Below are 19,360 nucleotides of genomic sequence, written 5' to 3'. Positions count from 1 at the left end.
GAGAAGCTATATACTTTATACTTTATATTATATATAGGCCTAGTTTTTTACTCATGCAACATGTCTGTCGCATCATTTGGACCGGTAAGATCTCTCAACTTACCGTTAAAGTCACTGAAGGCGGTGGTGTTCAGCCAGATCCACTGCCCAACACACTCAACACCAGTGAGGTCGTTGCCTCCATACCCGGTTTGAAGGGTCACATTGCTGCAGACTTCATAATAAAGAAGTCCTAAAAAAGACAATAAAAACAAACAGCATGAACAAAAAGCAGCCTGGGTAGGCCTATACCCACGCTGCTGTAGACTAGGTCTGGCGTTAGGCGGACCTACCATGACATAGTCTTATTTATAGCAATACAATATAAACAATATAAACCCAACCAAATGAACACACACACACACACACACACACACACACACACACACACAGAACACGCACGCACGCACGCACGCACGCACGCACGCACGCACGCACGCACGCACGCACGCACGCACGCACGCACGCACGCACGCACGCACGCACGCACGCACGCACGCACGCACGCACGCACGCACGCACGCACGCACGCACGCACGCACGCACGCACGCACGCACGCACGCACGCACGCACGCACGCACGCACGCACGCACGCACGCACGCACGCACGCACGCACGCACACACACACACACACACACACACACACACACACACACACACACACACACACACACACACACACACACACACACACACACACACACACAACACAGACACACACACACACACACACACACGGAAGTGTGTGTGTGTGAGGGTTACGGTTAGGGTTAGGGTTAGGAGTCAGCGTGTGAGTTTGCCTGACAGGCTGTCTGTCCAATCCTAGCGCTTGAGGCGGAACTTTTTCCGGATTCCACCTACGAAAAACGCGACTGGGGAACATAGTTACGCTCCCGATCTAACTCTAAGGGCCCTTACATAGTCAACGCATCGGTACGCATACGCGTCCACAAGGCTACGCATCGCTACGCTTCGGCCGCCATTATGCGGCGATGCGTAGCAAAACGTGTCGTCCCAATTTTTGATACGCGACGCGCCGATCCATGCAATACTATGCGTTGTCGCATAGTATCGCGAGTGGCGTGAGCGGTGTATTGCATGTCATGCATTGCCCGCGACGTTTGCGTATGCTGTGTAGACTATGAAAGGAAGCGCGTCACTCGCGTCGCTTACGCACGTTGCTCGCGTTGACGATGTAAGGGCCCTAACTACTACCACAGGTAACAGACTTCGCTATGAGTAGTCGGCTGAAGTCTCGCCTATTAATTCTAGCCAGCCATAAATCTCTCCTTCGCTGGCTCAAATCCTCAGTTTGTCGCGTAGAGCTTATGTTAGGAATGTCAACTATGTCAACAATATGGCCGCCGCGAACGCGGTGACGTTTATAGAATAAGGTCTATACTGTCTATGAATCCTCATCATATTCAAAATGTTCTTTTTAACAGGATGGCTTGTTGAAGAGGACTGCACAGAGAGACGCATTACAAAGTGCTCAAGGTGCCCCGATGGTACTTTCCAAGCAGACAAATCCTTTGGGCCAGTCTACTATCCTCCACCCAGGATAAGATATACACCACACACCCTGAAACTAAACCTGTTGTCTGGTCCTTCTCCTTTCAGATGTGAATCTGTGGGACTGGAACTGATGAAACCAGGAACTGATTCAACTGATTCTGAATGTGGAGAACATGGCGGGCCATTTGAAGATCTGATGTGTGTGTGTGTGTGTGTGTGTGTGTGTGTGTGTGTGTGTGTGTGTGTGTGTGTGTGTGTGTGTGTGTGTGTGTGACACACTTCACTCCTTTTATAGAGAACCATTTGGTCCTTTTCCAACTTCTAGGCCTACTCCCACTTGATAGGTAGGCCTGATATCACATGAACCGAGCTGGTGTGTCCTCACGTGTAACAAGCAATACTTCCTGCACCACATTGCATATAGTGCGTTCAAAACCCCGGGCGTGCCTGTAAGTTACACCAGTTTTATTTTTATTTAAGTTTTAAGTTTATTATTTAAGTTATTTATTTAAGTTTATTTGTTTCTAGGACTGGGGAGCAGTGACATAATTGATTGGCAATTGGCGTGCACCTGGGCCCGGGTGCCAACGCCTTATAAAAGCCTGCTTCCCCAGTCCTTCCCTCTCTCTCTCTCTCTGTTTCTTTCCAGCTCCACAGCCATGCACACCTTTCAACACTTTTCAACACTTCAACACACATATAATCCACTCATGCCTACACACTCCACACCACTGATTTACTGACTTCCACATCCCATCTTCTGAATAATGATTTGAACACTTGAATTAGTTTATTTAATAAATACTTATTTTGTTTGGAAAACTGTTGTCTCCCATCGTTTTTGTTGTGTAGCTTGGCGCCCCTAGGCCAGGTGCATAACAATCATATAAAGTGTGTGTGTGTGTGTGTGTGTGTGTGTGTGTGTGTGTGTGTGTGTATTCTGCTCTGTTCCTTTTCAAGGAAATGCTCTGTCATACCGACTAGCTGTCTTTTCCAGTGACCAGTGTCCTCTCAATGGCCAGCAGAGCTAGGCTGCTTAAACGGCCTTGGTCCATTGTGTTACGGGTATAAGGACTTGAGCCGCTTTAAACAGGAGAAGCTATATACTTTATACTTTATATTATATATAGTTTTTTACTCATGCAACATGTCTGTTGCATCATTTGGACCGGTAAGATCTCTCAACTTACCGTTAAAGTCACTGAAGGCGGTGGTGTTCAGCCAGATCCACTGCCCAACACACTCAACACCAGTGAGGTCGTTGCCTCCATACCCGGTTGGAAGGGTCACATTGCTGCAGACTTCATAATAAAGTCCTAAAAAAGACAAAAAAAACAAACAGCATGAACAAAAAGCAGCCTGGGTAGGCCTATACCCACGCTGAACAAAAAGCAGCCTGGGTAGGCCTATACCCACGCTGCTGTAGACTAGGTCTGGCGTTAGGCGGACCTACCATGACATAGGTCTGTGAAAATATGACCTATTTGGGCACAACTTAGGGGTCGTTTGAGCCATCTTGGGTTAGGGTTAGGGTTAGTATTATTTGAATGCAGTGACCTTTTCCAAATAGTCTTATTTATAGCAATACAATATAAACAATATAAACCCAACCAAATGAACACACACACACACACGCACGCACGCACGCACGCACGCACGCACACACACACACACACACACACACACACACACACACACACACACACACACACACACACACACACACACACACACACACACACACACACACACACACACACACACACGGAAGCAGTTTTTCCTGTGGTTGGGAATCCGACATCAACATTTTAGCTGGATCGGGTATCTGTAAAAGCAAACCGATCCGTAAGACCAATCCGTCCCTTTTAAAATAATATTTTAAAACACATTACGCGACACGGGCTACGTCATTCATGCCGCGACGCGCGAGCATTGGGTGGAGTTGCTGCGACACACCTGTCCTTAAAACAACCCTAAACGTTTGTTTTCAGAAATGTGCAACTCACCGAGTGGTTAGTGGTGTTCGGTGATGTTCCAAATCAAGTATCGTAGTGAAATACAGTTTCTGTCGTGTTTTATTTGGCATTTTGTAAATCCCTGAAACGGAGACCGTCTGTTTACGTTTGGCTGTAGTCTTTTCGCTCGGCTCTCCGTATCAACAGTAGGGCTTAGACCGAGCGAAAAGACTACAACCAGCCCCCCTTTCCGTTTCCGGGTGCTGTCTGATATCCTCGTCATTATATTCAGGTCATTTACATATATGTTTAAAGTTCAGGTGGTTTATAATGACTGTATAAAAAGAGTGATAGGCCTATACGTTTATGGTGCTATTCTACTTTCACTTTTACGTTCGCTCAGTTCGACAGTTGGTTTAAAAATACGATTTGACTTACGAAAACAGTAATTGTGACTCCAGGGAACATCATAAGGTATTTGAAGATTGATTAGTTAGTTATATTAGTTTAGTTTTTTTGTTCACGGAAATAAACTCCCCGCTTTGCGCCTGGTATTAACTTGGATATGAACACTTTATCGCCAAAACCCCAATGAATCCTGGTGTAAATGAACCCAAGACAAACGTGGTGTGAGAGTCGCATAACTATCCGATTTGAACAGTTCTATACTAACGTCTACTTTAGGAGAAGATAAAATAATGGTCAAAGTCTTTTTTTTTTTCTTTCACCCAAGCGGCCCAAATTACATTTGAAAATGAACCCAAGACAAACGTGGTGTGAGAGTCGCATAACTATCCGATTTGAACAGTTCTATACTAACTAGGCTACATTATAACACACTACCTAGATTGCTTTTCTTCTCAGTGCACCGTGAAAAAGGAAACATCCATGTCATTTACTTCTCTATTTCTGCATTTCATCAGAGCTCACATCCAACCATAACATGACCACGCTTGCTCATTAGTCTGGGGTTTTGCCCGATATCTCCTAAAATAGTTTGTGTTCTAAATGTCCATCCCTTATCTGATACCGATTTATTTTCATTTTCTGTTTACTGAACACATTGAGCTCAGGTATCCGGTTTTGCTTGACCTTCTCTACTTTTTTCCAGTACACTACCCACTTCAGATCATTATATTTTTCCATAATATTTGTGTGTGTATATATATATATATATATATATATATATATATATATATATACATACACACACACGTGTGTGTGTGTGTGTGTGTGTGTGTGTGTGTGTGTGTGTGTGTGTGTGTGTGTGTGTGTGTGTGTGTGTGTGTGTGTGTGTGTGCACGTGCATACAGGTGTTAGGCTATATGCATACAAGGCGGCGATCATCCGGCGATTCACAAATGGTTAAAGTGTTCTTTCTTTTCCGGCGGTTGTGACTGTTTGTTAAACGTTCACGGTCCTTATTTTAACCGCATATCAGATATTTTAATTTAGTGTACAATTCTTAATTAACTTATGTATACAGAACCACAGATACCATTCCCCCTATTGGTAACGTCAAGTATGCTTCATTTAAGCATGCAACTGGGGTATAAAATTTATTTATTAAAAACACAGAAATAATTACTAACTACAGAACAGTATGAGCAGTCTGATTGAACCAAACACAACTCTTTTCAAACCCCCAAATGATCTTCTAACCCCGTCCCCAGAACTCGTTATTTAATTGATTAACTGCTTTTCTTTCATCTCTTTCCAGATATTTCTGAAGGTCAAGAAGAGTCTGTGACTGCACTTTGATGGTTGAAGCTCATACAAACCTGACAACCATGTTCCGACATTTCATATTAATATGTTCAATGCCTTATTTTCATCGCTTTGGTGTGGCTTCATCTTGTCCAACGGATGAATACAGAGCAGGACTGGAGTGTTGCCCTTCATGTCCGCCTGGTAAATATCTCAACTGTCGTCACGCTGTCTGGCTCTACAATGTATACTATCTACAAATAAAACATATACAGGATTTACAAATCTACAACAAAGACGGTCCACAAATCTACAACATGTCCAACGTATAGAGGTTATTCGCACGCCCCCTTTTTATGTCGCCGCGGCCATTTTGTTGACATGACACTGATTGAGAGTTGTCTGAACTGAGTGAAGTGAGCTGTCGTTCTGAGTTATCAATATTATGGCTTCGTTCGCACGTTATCAAATGGAAACCATCCATCGTAACGTTACAGCTTACTCCCTGTGATAAAATAATGTATAGACTGTGTGCTAGACCGATCTAACGGGGTCATCCCTATGTTCCCCGCTTTGTATGTGACCGGTGTTTTTCGTAGGTGGAATCCGGAAGAATGAATATTAGGGTTTGGGTGAGGGTTACGATTAGGGTTATGGTTAGGGTGAGGGTTACGATTATGGTTATGGTTAGGGTTAGGATTCAGCGTGTGAGTTTGCCTGACAGGCTGTCTGTCCAATCCTAGCGCTTGAGGCGGAACTTTTTCCGGATTCCACCTACGAAAAACGCGACCGGGGAACATAGTTACGCTCCCGATCTAACTCTAACTACTACCACAGGTAACAGACTTCGCTATGAGTAGTCGGCTGAAGTCTCGCCTATTAATTCTAGCCAGCCATAAATCTCTCCTTCGCTGGCTCAAATCCTCAGTTTGTCGCGTAGAGCTTATGTTAGGAATGTCAACTATGTCAACAATATGGCCGCCGCGAACGCGGTGACGTTTATATAATAAGGTCTATACTGTCTATGAATCCTCATCATATTCAAAATGTTCTTTTTAACAGGATTGCTTGTTGAAGAGGACTGCACAGAGAGACGCATTACAAAGTGCTCAAAGTGCCCCGATGGTACTTTCCAAGCAGGCCGTAATGAACAGAAGCAATGCTCCTCCTGTACAAAGTGTGACGCAGGTACGTCTGTTTTAATGGAAATGCCCCCCATGCCACCCCCATATGTTGTGTTGATGAGAACGTTGTGTTGTTCATGTTTATATCAGAAGTTGTGTTGTTCATGTTTATATCAGAAGTTGTGTTGTTCATGTTTATATCAGAAGTTGTGTTGTTCATGTTTATATAAGAGGTTGTGTTGTTCATGTTTATATCAGAAGTTGTGTTGTTCATGTTTATATCAGAAGTTGTGTTGTTCATGTTGATATCAGAAGTTGTGTACTCTCAGGTTGTCTCAGGTTGTAACTGTTGTGATTGACAGGTCTGGGTCTGAAGGTGAAGAGGTCGTGTACATCAACATCAGATGCACTGTGTGAGCCCCTGGATGGATTCTTCTGTAGTGACTCTAACAGAGGAGGATGTAGGGCCGCTCAGAGACACACGGTTTGCAGTCCTGGTCGTTACATCGGTCAAAGAGGTTGGTGTCAAAACTCATCTTCTGAATCAATTAAGCCCAGAACTCCTTTTAATTACAATTCTCTATTTCCTTGTTCCTTCTTGGAGCATTCATCAAACAACTTTGATGAATTTCAGCTTGGTTGCTGTATTTTATATTGCAGAAGTAAATATCCATATTTTTGTCACAACATTTGTATTCCTACAGGAACAGCAGATAAAGACACAGAGTGCCTTCACTGTACTGATGGAACATTCTCAAATGGTGCATCATCCTCTTGTCAGAACCATACAAAGTAAGTGGATATCATAGTTTATTTATCAATACAGTTAGTACATTAATGGCACTTTTAGCATTAAGCCAGTGCTTTTGTTGTATGTTTTTCTTTTTTCTATTTTCATTTTATCCAAAACAGCCTGCAATGAATTCAGACACAGGTAGATACAGGTCATTAGTAGGCCTACAGGAAGGTTGTGGACATTGGGGATTGGGAGACAAATCCTTTGGGCCAGTCTACTATCCTCCACCCAGGATAAGATATACACCACACACCCTGAAACTAAACCTGTTGTCTGGTCCTTCTCCTTTCAGATGTGAATCTGTGGGACTGGAACTGATGAAACCAGGAACTGATTCAACTGATTCTGAATGTGGTTCACACACAGAACTAGTGGCAGGAGTAATATCAGGAGTCATACTGGTAATGGCTTTAATAATCATCATATCCATCATTCAGAGGAAGAAAATAAGAGGTAAGTGATACAATACACTAAAATTAAACTAAAAATGTATCATGGTTATGCTGAATGATAGTGACTGACTGCTGTCCTGACATGAGACTGTATTGTTTATCTCTATATAGGATTGTATTATCGTCTTCTGAGGGTAAGTGTTATCACTGGTTTGATACAGAACTCAATAATATGTGTGACCCTAGCTGGCAGTGGTGGAGTTATTAGATGATGACCTTGTAATGAACCCAATGTTGATATTTTATTCACAATTTATTTTATAGAGAGCAATGAACAATGCAGACCTTGGTGAGTTATTATTCCATATGTTTCACTTTGTAAATGAGTAACAGATAACTTATTAATATCTATTCAGTATTCAGTCTGTCTTCTGTGAAGAGGCTAATACAGAGTCTAAACATTATACAATATAAAATACAAGGATTAAAATTGTATTCAGTAGCTTGCTCCTCTGGTTGTGTGTGTGTGTGTGTGTGTGTGTGTGTGTATGGTTGTGTGTCTGGTTGTGCGTTGGGTTGTGTTTCTGGTTGTGTTTGTGGTCGTGTCCTCATCTCCTCCTGAGAGTACCCAGCTGCAGAGCTGCTCCACTGGGCTTCAGTCTTCAGTGAGTGTTGCTGCATGTGGAGGCTGGCTGTGTGTCCTGACTCTCTGCTGCCTTCTCTTCCAGAATTTACTAGTGACCAACCAGGGACTAACAAGAACATGGCATACCCTACCCCTGATGAAACTATGGATGATCTGATGATCTGATGAATCAAACTCAGACACTAGAGGAGGAAATACACCAGTCTGATTCCTTCCTGATGCCAGCTTCCACAGGAGAAGAGGTCCCCGAGAGGGCCTCCAGAGCGGCTCTGCAGGGCCGTTGGTCTGAAGCGTCCAGCGCCCCGGGCCGTCCACCCGGGATCTCCTGCCCCCCGGTGGACGCCCAGTTGGGACTTTGACGATGGACCTTTGCTTGCTCTCAGCGACGGCGGTACCAGGCCTCCAGCTGAGGTAGTAGAGCGGAGTGCTTGGGGTGCTGGGGTGTGTGGTCTGACCAACGCTTGGAGGTAGGCGGGGGGCAGCTCCATCGACCGCCTTGTAGGCCAGAACCATCGTCTTCAATCTGATGGGGCTATCACAGGGAGCCAGTGGAGGTCCCGGAAAAGGGGGTATTTATTGGTCTTTTTGCATTATGTTATGTGTCTTTTGAATCAACTGTATTTTACTCCCTGCAATGTTACGTATATAAAATGCTAAATAGAAGAATCTGAGTAATCAAATTATAAAATTTGTCACATGTTTCATATCTTATCTTTTCCCTATATTCCCGTTGTCTTTAGTCGGGTGAAGGTAGTGTGTATGCACTATGTTCACTTCACTCATACTCAAAACAACCTTTACGAGTCAGGAACATTTACATATATATATAACATATACAATCAGCTGATACATCAGACTGGGTTGACGTCAGGGTATGTTCGGGTCAGACACGACTTGAGCCGCTTTAAACAGGAGAAGCTATATACTTTATACTTTATATTATATATAGGCCTAGTTTTTTACTCATGCAACATGTCTGTTGCATCATTTGGACCGGTAAGATCTCTCAACTTACCGTTAAAGTCACTGAAGGCGGTGGCGTTCATCCGCTGCCCAACACCAGTGAGGTCGTTGCCTCCATACCCGGTTGGAAGGGTCACATTGCTGCAGACTTCATAATAAAGTCCTAAAAAAGACAAATAAAAACAAACAGCATGAACAAAAAGCAGCCTGGGTAGGCCTATACCCACGCTGCTGTAGACTGTAGGTCTGGCGTTAGGCGGACCTACCATGACATAGGTCTGTGAAAATATGACCTATTTGGGCACAACTTGGGGGTCGTTTGAGCCATCTTGGGTTAGGGTTAGGGTTAGTATTATTTGAATGCAGTGACCTTTTCCAAATAGTCTTATTTATAGCAATACAATATAAACAATATAAACCCAACCAAATGAACACGCGCACGCACACACACACACACACACACACACACACACACACACACACACACACACACACACACACACACACACACACGGAAGCAGTTTTTCCTGTGGTTGGGAATCCGATATCAACATTTTAGCTGGATCGGGTATCTTTAAAAGCAAACCGATCCGTCCCTTTTAAAATAATATTTTAAAACACATTACGCGACACGGGCTACGTCATTCATGCCGCGACGCGCAAGAGGAATGGAGGAATCTTCCTCCAGTGCCCTTCTTTTTCTAAATCTGCCATTTTCGGCTCCTCCTTGGCGTTTCCTGCCCTCCACAATCAATGACACTTGTCGCTTCTGTTCATTATTTCTCAAGAGAAGACACAACATGGACCAAACCAACTCAAATAATTGGGAGGGGTGAACTACCGTACATTGTGTAATCCATATTATATATACTGCGATGCTGGGGCTGAAATGTCAGATGAATTAAGAACGTCTACTTTAGGAGAAGATAAAATAATGGTCAGTCTTTTTTTTTTTCTTTCACCCAAGCGGCCCAAGTTACATTTGAAAGTGGACCGGCGTCTGTGCGTTTTCTATTTATATGGTGGTCAGGGCCTATTCCTGTTCTAAAGTCTGGCACCAGCACTTGGCATAGTGAGAAATGACCATACAGGCTGTAGGGAAGGACCATCGCTTAATAGTCTCTGTCCTGTCAATCGCTCAACATTGTTGTGGGAAATTCTGCAAAAAAACCCACTATGATGAACCTACCCGGTTATAAGGGTCATCCCATCTTCCTCCACGTAATCCGACGTCGCAAGAAGCCAGCAAACACCGACCTGCAGTTTCTCAAAAATGAGTGTCGGGCCATTTGAAGATCTGATGTGTGTGTGTGTGTGTGTGTGTGTGTGTGTGTGTGTGTGTGTGTGTGTGTGTGTGTGTGTGTGTGTGTGTGTGTGTGTGTGTGTGTGTGTGACACACACTTCACTCCTTTTATAGAGAACCATTTGGTCCTTTTCCAACTTCTAGGCCTACTCCCACTTGATAGGTAGGCCTGATATCACATGAACCGAGCTGGTGTGTCCTCACGTGTAACAAGCAATACTTCCTGCACCACATTGCATATAGTGCGTTCAAAACCCCGGGCGTGCCTGTAAGTTACACCAGACCACAGTATTATTATTATTATTATTATTATTAGGGTGCCAAGCACAAAGTGTGAAGGCAACCTATTGTAATCGTTAGTTTTATTATTATTATTCCGCCACGTTTGACTTACACAGCCTAAACCGCTCGCACGCTTTTTATGAAACTTACTACAGCTGTAGAGGCTGACTCAAGATTAACAGACAGCAAATGTTACACTGATTGGCCCAAAGGTGGCGCTATAGCAACAGTCTAAAAATGCAAACTTTGAACAAGCATATCTCGTAAACGCTTTAACTTACAGTCATGAAACGTTGTTCACATATGCATATCCTCATGGTGAACAAATCTGGCTCAAGAACCTATGACTTTCTTTGAAAATATTTACCGCCATCTTGAATTTTGTTAAAAACACTAAATTCTAAATTTTATGAAACTTACTACAGACAGCAAATATTACACTGATTGGCCCAAAGGTGGCGCTATAGCAACAGAAAAAAACACAAAAATGCAAACTTTGAACAAGCATATCTCGTAACCGCTTTGACTTAGTCATGAAAATTTGTTCACATATGCATATCCTCATGGTGAACAAATAGGCCTCAAGAACCTATGAGTTTATTTGGATAGATTTACTATTTTATTTTGACTTTGTTAAAAACACTCAATTCCCTAAGGATCCTAGATTTTTTGACGTACGGTCATGAAAGTTTATTTGCCCATCACCAGATCCAAGCTGAGGCTATTCCAGCGTTGTCAACTCTTTATGGTCTGCGTTATGGTCTTAATTGTCAACTCTTTACGGTCTTAATGGTTAGGGTTAGGGTTAGTCTGTCAGGTCTGTCTTCATGGTCTGCATCAGGGTTTTAATGGCCAGTCAGGGTCTTAATGGTTTATTGGTCGGCTTATGCTTGGCACCATAAAATGCTGCTTGCAGCTTTATTATTATTATTATTATATTCAGTTTTTAACACCTTTTACACATTGGTCAGTGTGCTGCTAAAACAGTGTGCTGTTAGAAGTGGACAGTGGTAAGTGTTTTTAGTAAATATAAAAACTACTTTGTATAAAGTTGGTTTTATATTTAATAAGGACACCGATGGTCTGTATTGCGCTGCGCTGCGCTGCCTTCTCAGGGGAACAGTTACCGTAAACAAGGCGTAAACAAAGTGCCCGACAGGACATAAGTAACTATGAATCATTGTATGATCATCGTATGCACAAACAGAGGATCACGGGCATCAGGGTCATATATGTAGTCATAAAACAATTGGTGTAACGTAACGGTAGCCTATAGCGACTATGTGATCTGCTGCTTTCAAAACACAACCACAACGGTGCTGCGGCGCGACGCTTCCTATTGGTGCTCGGGGCGGCGTTTGACGCGCGGAAACTGCGCACCGCTGCGCTGCGCCGGCGGTGTGTGGCCGGCTTGATACAGTTACGGTAAAGATGGTCTATATTGCGCTGCGCTCATCGGAAGGAATCATCTGCAAGAACCAACTAATAATTTCCCACTTAACCTATTTAGTAGAGAGTTATTTGTAATAAATAATACATTTGTAACAACATCACCAGCCTTGCTTGGCGTCCGATACGGAGCTATGTAGTTCCAGCACAAACTGGGAAAAAAAAACAGGAAAAAATATAACAACAAAATGATTTATTCATTTTTCAAAATCAATATAAAAATTTTAGATGAAAATGATTTATTCATTTGAATTTTGTTGCTTGTGCATAATGACGTCGCGAGGTTTCCGTCGTGCCTTCCCTCCTGAGATGGGTGTCAGGGTGCGCTGGCCCTCCGTTGGGTGTATTGGGGCAGTGGTCTCTGTTGCTGCTGGCCCTGGTTCCCATTGCTGTGGCCCGATGGCGGGGCTAGAAGAGGAAGGTGACCCGCTGGCGCCCTCTGCTGGAGGAACTTCTCAGCCTCGCCAGGAAGTCCCTTTGGATAAAAGAGGGGGAAGCTCATTTTCGGCCTACATCATGTGACGGTTCCCTGTATATTGTGTTATAGTTCTTTGTCATTGCACTCTTAGGTTCTATGGTTATTGGTTATGGGTTGTTGTTTGCTTTGTCCCCTATTCATTCTGTCTATTTGTTTCTAGGACTGGGGAGCAGTGACATAATTGATTGGCAATTGGCGTACACCTGGGCCCGGGTGCCAACGCCCTATAAAAGCCTGCTTCCCCAGTCCTTCCTTCTCTCGCTCTCTGTTCCTTTCCAGCTCCACAGCCATGCACACCTTTCAACACTTTTCAATACTTCTGTTGAAACAACACACACACACACATATAATCCACTCATGCCTACACACTCCACACCACTGATTTACTGACTTCCACATCCCATCTTCTGAATAATGATTTGAACACTTGAATTAGTTTATTTAATAAATACTTATTTTGTTTGGAAAACTGTTGTCTCCCATCGTTTTTGTTGTGTAGCTTGGCGCCCCTAGGCCAGGTGCATAACAATCATATAAAGTGTGTGTGTGTGTGTGTGTGTGTGTGTGTGTGTGTGTGTGTGTGTGTGTGTGTGTGTGTGTGTGTGTGTATTCTGCTCTGTTCCTTTTCAAGGAAATGCTCTGTCATACCAACTAGCTGTCTTTTCCAGTGACCAGTGTCCTCTCAATGGCCAGCAGAGCTAGGCTGCTTAAACGGCCTTGGTCCATTGTGTTACGGGTATAAGGACTTGAGCCGCTTTAAACAGGAGAAGCTATATACTTTATACTTTATATTATATATAGTTTTTTAACTCATGCAACATCTCTGTTGCATCATTTGGACCGGTAAGATCTCTCAACTTACCGTTAAAGTCACTGGTGGTGTTCAGCCAGATCCACTGCCCAACACACTCAACACCAGTGAGGTCGTTGCCTCCATACCCGGTTGGAAGGGTCACATTGCTGCAGACTTCATAATAAAGTCCTAAAAAAGACAAAAAAAAACAAACAGCATGAACAAAAAGCAGCCTGGGTAGGCCTATACCCACGCTGCTGTAGACTAGGTCTGGCGTTAGGCGGACCTACCATGACATAGGTCTGTGAAAATATGACCTATTTGGGCACAACTTAGGGGTCATTTGAGCCATCTTGGGTTAGGGTTAGGGGTTAGTATTATTTGAATGCAGTGACCTTTTCCAAATAGTCTTATTTATAGCAATACAATATAAACAATATAAACCCAACCAAATGAACACACACACACACACACACACACACACACACACACACACACACACACACACACACAGACAGAACACAGACACACACACGGAAGCAGTTTTTCCTGTGGTTGGGAATCCGACATCAACATTTTAGCTGGATCGGGTATCTGTAAAAGCAAACCGATCCGTCCCTTTTAAAATAATATTTTAAAACACATTACGCGACACGGGCTACGAAACAACAACCTAAAACAACCCTAAACGTTTGTTTTCAGAAATGTGCAACTCACCGAGTGGTTAGTGGTGTTCGGTGATGTTCTAAATCGTAGTGAAATACAGTTTCTGTCGTGTTTTATTTGGCATTTTGTAAATCTCATTGAAACAGAAACCGGAAATGGGTCTGTTTACGTTTGGCTGTAGTCTTTTCGCTCGGCTCTCCGTATCAACAGTAGGGCTAGACCGAGCGAAAAGACTACAACCAGCTTCCCTTTCCGTTTCCGGCGTTTCCGGCTACCACTGATGACGTTTATCGTTAACGCGAGAACGCACGGCTTATTAGGGACCGAGCCAAACATGGCAAGGACCCTATTGAAACCCTCGTGTTTCTTCTTATTAGGGACCGAGCCAGAACTGGCAAGGTCCCTATTGTTTTTGGTCCGATTATTCTTCTTCTTATTTTTCAGCACTTTGACTGCATTTTTCCCCCCCTGAACATATACGAAAACTCATTTTTATTTGGCACATTTGTGGGGACTGGTGAAAAATTTGATATTCTAGCCGTCAAATTCACATTGGCCCCAAGGTGGCGCTATACCAACTGTTCAAAAGTGCAAACTTTGCACAAGCAGCACGCGTCACTGGTTTGACTTACACTCATGAAACTTTGCACACACATGCAAATCCTCATGATGATCAAAAAAGTCTCTTGAACTGAAATTTTCCGGGTTGCCAGATTTTCCGCCATTTTGAATTATGTTAAAAACAGCAAATTGCCTAAGGATCCCAGGTTTTTCGACTTTGACAAAAATCCTTTGGCACATATAATCTATGGCCCATTATCTTCAATCTGCCATAAGGATTAGTCTGTACAATAAAGTTTAAAGCTCCCATGAGCCTTTGAGTTCTAAAATGGGTGTGGTTAAAAATTACTCAAAAGTTAATTGCTCATATCAACATCAACTTTCACTCCTATGATGTTGACCCAGATACAAAAGTTGTTCAGAATCAAATTCTGAACAAGATAGAGTAAAAAAAAATAATTATGGGGCGTGGCTTCAAAATGGGCGTGGCCTGTTACTAAAATAGCCACAGTTCATAGACGCAATGTTTGATTTGAGCGGGACCAACTCAGTCGCCTTTGGGGACCAAAGTTCTAACTGCTCAAATCAAATTACGTAGATTGGAAAAACAACATGGCCGCCAGAGGAGGGTAAATCGCACTGCGGAGACTGTAATAGTTATGAATATGGAATTCACAGGACACGTGTAAACTGGTGCCTGTAGCTCACATACCAAAAATAGTGGTTGTCGTGTTTTCAGCGCCCCCTACAGGAACTTTAAAAAGCAGCCCCTGCGCCACGTTTCACCAATATGTATGAAACTCGGTATGCACGTACAACATGCCAATACCTACAGAAAAGCCTCTTGGAACCATGCCCCAAACCCTACCGGAAGTCGGAAATTTTCTTTTATTCATTTGCACTCTCGGCGGCAAATTTCACTTTTTCGCCTTGTATTTGAACGAACTCCTCCTAGGGAATTTATCGGATCTGCTTCACGATTGGTCAGTACAGTCAAAAAATGGGGCTCAACCAACGCCGTGTTATTTCTGACTGTACGTTGAAGGGCGTGTCCGTGGCGTGCCTTCAAAGTTGGCCGTTTTGAATTCCGTGCTCTTATTTTCGCTTTTTTCGCCTTGTATTTGAACGAACTCCTCCTACGGAATTTATCGGATCTTCTTCACAATTGGTCAGTACAGTCAAAAGATGGGGCTCAACCAACGCCGTGTTATTTGTGACTGTACGTTGAAGGGTGTGTCCGTGGCGTGCCTTCAAAGTTGGCCATTTTTCATGGAATTTTTTCACTTTTTCGCCTTGTATTTCAACAAACTCCTCCTAGGGAATCAATCTCATCTGCTTCTACAGATTACAGAAGTTCGCAAAAAGTTAAAATTACATAAGTTCGGGAAAAATTAAAATTAAAACTGCGCACAGTGATGAACGGGACCTCGTGGCAGCGCACATGTTACGAGGTCCCGTTCATCACTGCGCGCAGTTTTAAAAAAGCGCACATGTTACGAGGTCCCGTTCATCACTGCGCGCAGTTTTAAAAAAGCGCACATGTTACGAGGTCCCGTTCATCACTGCGCGCAGTTTTAAAAAAGCGCACATGTTACGAGGTCCCGTTCATCACTGCGCGCAGATTTAATTAGGGACCGAGCAGAACCTGCAAGGTCCCTATTGTTTTTGATCCGATTATTAGGGACCGAGCAGAACCTGCAAGGTCCCTATTGTTTTTGGTCTGATTATTCTTCTTCTTATTTTTCAGCACTTTGACTGCATTTTTCCCCCCCTGAACATATACGAAAACTCATTTTTATTTGGTACATTTGTGGGGACTGGTGAAAAATTTGATATTCTAGCCGTCAAATTCACATTGGCCCCAAGGTGGCGCTATACCAACTGTTCAAAAGTGAAAACTTTGCACAAGCAGCACGCGTCACCGGTTTGACCTACACTCATGAAACTTTGCACACACATGCAAATCCTCATGATGAACAAAAAAGTCTCTTGAACTGAAAATTTCCGGGTTGCCAGATTTTCCGCCATTTTGAATTATGTTAAAAACAGCAAATTCCCCAAGGATCCCAGGTTTTTCGACTTTGACAAAAATCCTTTGGCACATATCATCTATGGCCCATTATCTTCAATCTGACATAAGGATTAGTCTGTACAATAAAGTTTAAAGCTCCCATGAGCCTTTGAGTTCTAAAATGGGTGTGGTTAAAAATTACTCAAAAGTTAATTGCTCATATCAACACCAACTTTCACTCCTATGATGTTGACCCAGATGCAAAAGTTGTTCCGAATCAAATTCTGAACAAGATAGAGTAAAAAAAAATAATTATGGGGCGTGGCTTCAAAATGGGCGTGGCCTGTTACTAAAATAGCCACAGTTCATAGACGCAATGTTTGATTTGAGCGGGACCAACTCAGTGGCCTTCGGGGACCAAAGTTCTAACTGCTCAAGTAAAATGACGTCAATTGGAAAAACAACATGGCCGCCAGAGGAGGGTAAATCACACTGCGGAGACCGTCATAGTTATGAATATGAAATTCACAGGACACGTGTAGACTGTTGCCTGTAGCTCACATACCAAAAATCGTGGTTGTCATGTTTGTAGCGCCCCCTACAGGATCTTTAAAAAACAGCCCCTGCGCCACGTTTCACCAATATGTATGAAACTCGGTATGCACGTACAACATGCCAATACCTACAGAAAAGCCTCTTGGACCCATGCCCAAAAACCTACCGGAAGTCGGAAATTTTATTTTTTCCATTTTCACTCTCGGCGGCAAATTTCACTTTTTCGCCTTGTATTTGAACGAACTCCTCCTAGGGAATTTATCGGATCTGCTTCACAATTGGTCAGTACAGTCATGAAATGGAGCTGAACCAACGCCGTGTTATTTGTGACTGTACGTGTAAGGTCGTGTCCGTGGCGTGCCGTCAAAGTTGGCCGTTTTGAATTCCGTCGTCTTATTTTCGTTTTTTTCGCCTTGTATTTGAACGAACTCCTCCTAGGGAATTTATCAGATCTGCTTCACAATTGGTCAGTACAGTCAAAAAATGGGGCTCAACCAACGCCGTGTTATTTGTGACTGTACGTTTAAGGGCGTGTCCGTGGCGTGCCTTCAAATTTGGCCGTTTTTCATGGAATTTTTTCACTTTTTCGCCTTGTATTTCAACAAACTCCTCCTAGAGAATGTATCTCATCTGCTTCTACAGATTACATGAATTCGGGAAAAATTAAAATTAAAACTGCGCGCAGTGATGAACGGGACCTCGTGGCAGCGCACATGTTACGAGGTCCCGTTCATCACTGCGCGCAGTTTTAATTATTATTTTTAGCCACTTCGACTGCATTTTTCCCCCCCTGAACATATACGAAAACTCATTTTTATTTGGCACATTTGTGGGGACTGGTGAAAAATTTGATATTCTAGCCCTCAAATTCACATTCGCCCCTAGGTGGCGCTATGGCAACTGTTCAAAAGTGCAAACTTTGCACAAGCAGCACGCGTCACCGGTTTGACCTACACTCATGAAACTTTGCACACATATGCATATCCTCATGATGAACAAAAAAGTCTCTTGAACTGAACACTTCCGGTAGCCATATTTTCCGCCATTTTGAATTTAGTTAAAAACAGTAAATTCCCCAAGGATCCTAGGTTTTTCGACTTTGACAAAAATCCTTTGGCACATATCATCTATGGCCCATTATCTTCAATCTGACTTAAGGATTAGTCTGTACAATAAAGTTTAGAGCACCAATGAGTTCTAAAAGTGGTGTGGTTGAAACCTCGAAAATAGTTAATTGCTCATATCAACGTCAAGTTGGACGCCTATGATGTTGGCCCCAATACAAAAGTTGTTCAGAATCAAATTATGAACAAGATGAAGTCAACATATTTTCAAATGGGGCGTGGCATCGAAATGGGCGTGGCCTGACACTAAAATCGCCACAGTTCATAGACGCAATGTTTGATTTGAGCGGAACCCACTCAGTGGCCGTTAGGTACCAAAGTTCTAACTGCTCAATTAAAATTAAGTCGATTGAAAAAACAACATGGCCGCCACAGGCTCTGGTGTCAGGGTAAATCCCTGTGCGGAGACCGTAATAGTTATGAATATGAAATTCACAGGACACGTGTAGACTGGTGCCGATAGCTCACATACCAAAATTCGTGTTTCTATTTTTTGTAGCGCCCCCTACAGGAACTTTAAAAAGCAGCCCCTGCGCCACGTTTCACCAATATGTATGAAAATCGGTAGGCACGTATAAGGTCCCATGACCTACAGAAAAGCCTCTTGGACCCATGCTCCAAACCCCACCGGAAGTCGGAAATTTTAATTTTTTCATTTTCACTCTCGGCGGCCATTTTGAGATTTTTGTAACTTTTTTGCCTTGTATTTGAATGAACTCCTCCTAGGGAATTTATCGGATCTCCTTCAAAATTGGTCAGTACAGTCATGACATGGAGCTCAACCAACGCCGTGCTATTTGTGACTGTACGTTGAAGGGCGTGTCCGTGGCGTGCCGTCAAAGTTGGCCATTTTGGATTCCGTGGTCTTATTTTCACTTTTTTCCCCTTGTATTTGAACAAACTCCTCCTAGGGTATTTATCGGATCTGCTTCACAATTACTCAGTACAGTCAAAAAATGGTGCTCAACCAACGCCGTGTTATTTGTGACTGTACGTTGA

The 19,360-nt window shown here is 43.2% G+C and overlaps 1 long non-coding RNA gene across 1 annotated transcript; it reads right to left on the bottom strand.

Moving 5' to 3' along the window:
• Positions 1-12,437: 12,437 nt before the first annotated feature.
• Positions 12,438-14,270, bottom strand: LOC311375787. Its single transcript, XR_014643782.1, has 3 exons — positions 14,162-14,270; positions 13,514-13,633; positions 12,438-12,648 (listed from the first exon to the last, which is right to left on the bottom strand). It is a non-coding gene; the product is annotated as an uncharacterized lncRNA (long non-coding RNA).
• Between the last annotated feature and the right edge of the window lie 5,090 nt (positions 14,271-19,360).

This window comes from Micromesistius poutassou (assembly GCF_964030765.1).
Source record: "Micromesistius poutassou genome assembly, contig: SCAFFOLD_192, whole genome shotgun sequence".
Lineage (NCBI taxonomy): Eukaryota > Metazoa > Chordata > Actinopteri > Gadiformes > Gadidae > Micromesistius > Micromesistius poutassou.
This window is presented reverse-complemented; position numbering and strand designations above follow the sequence as displayed.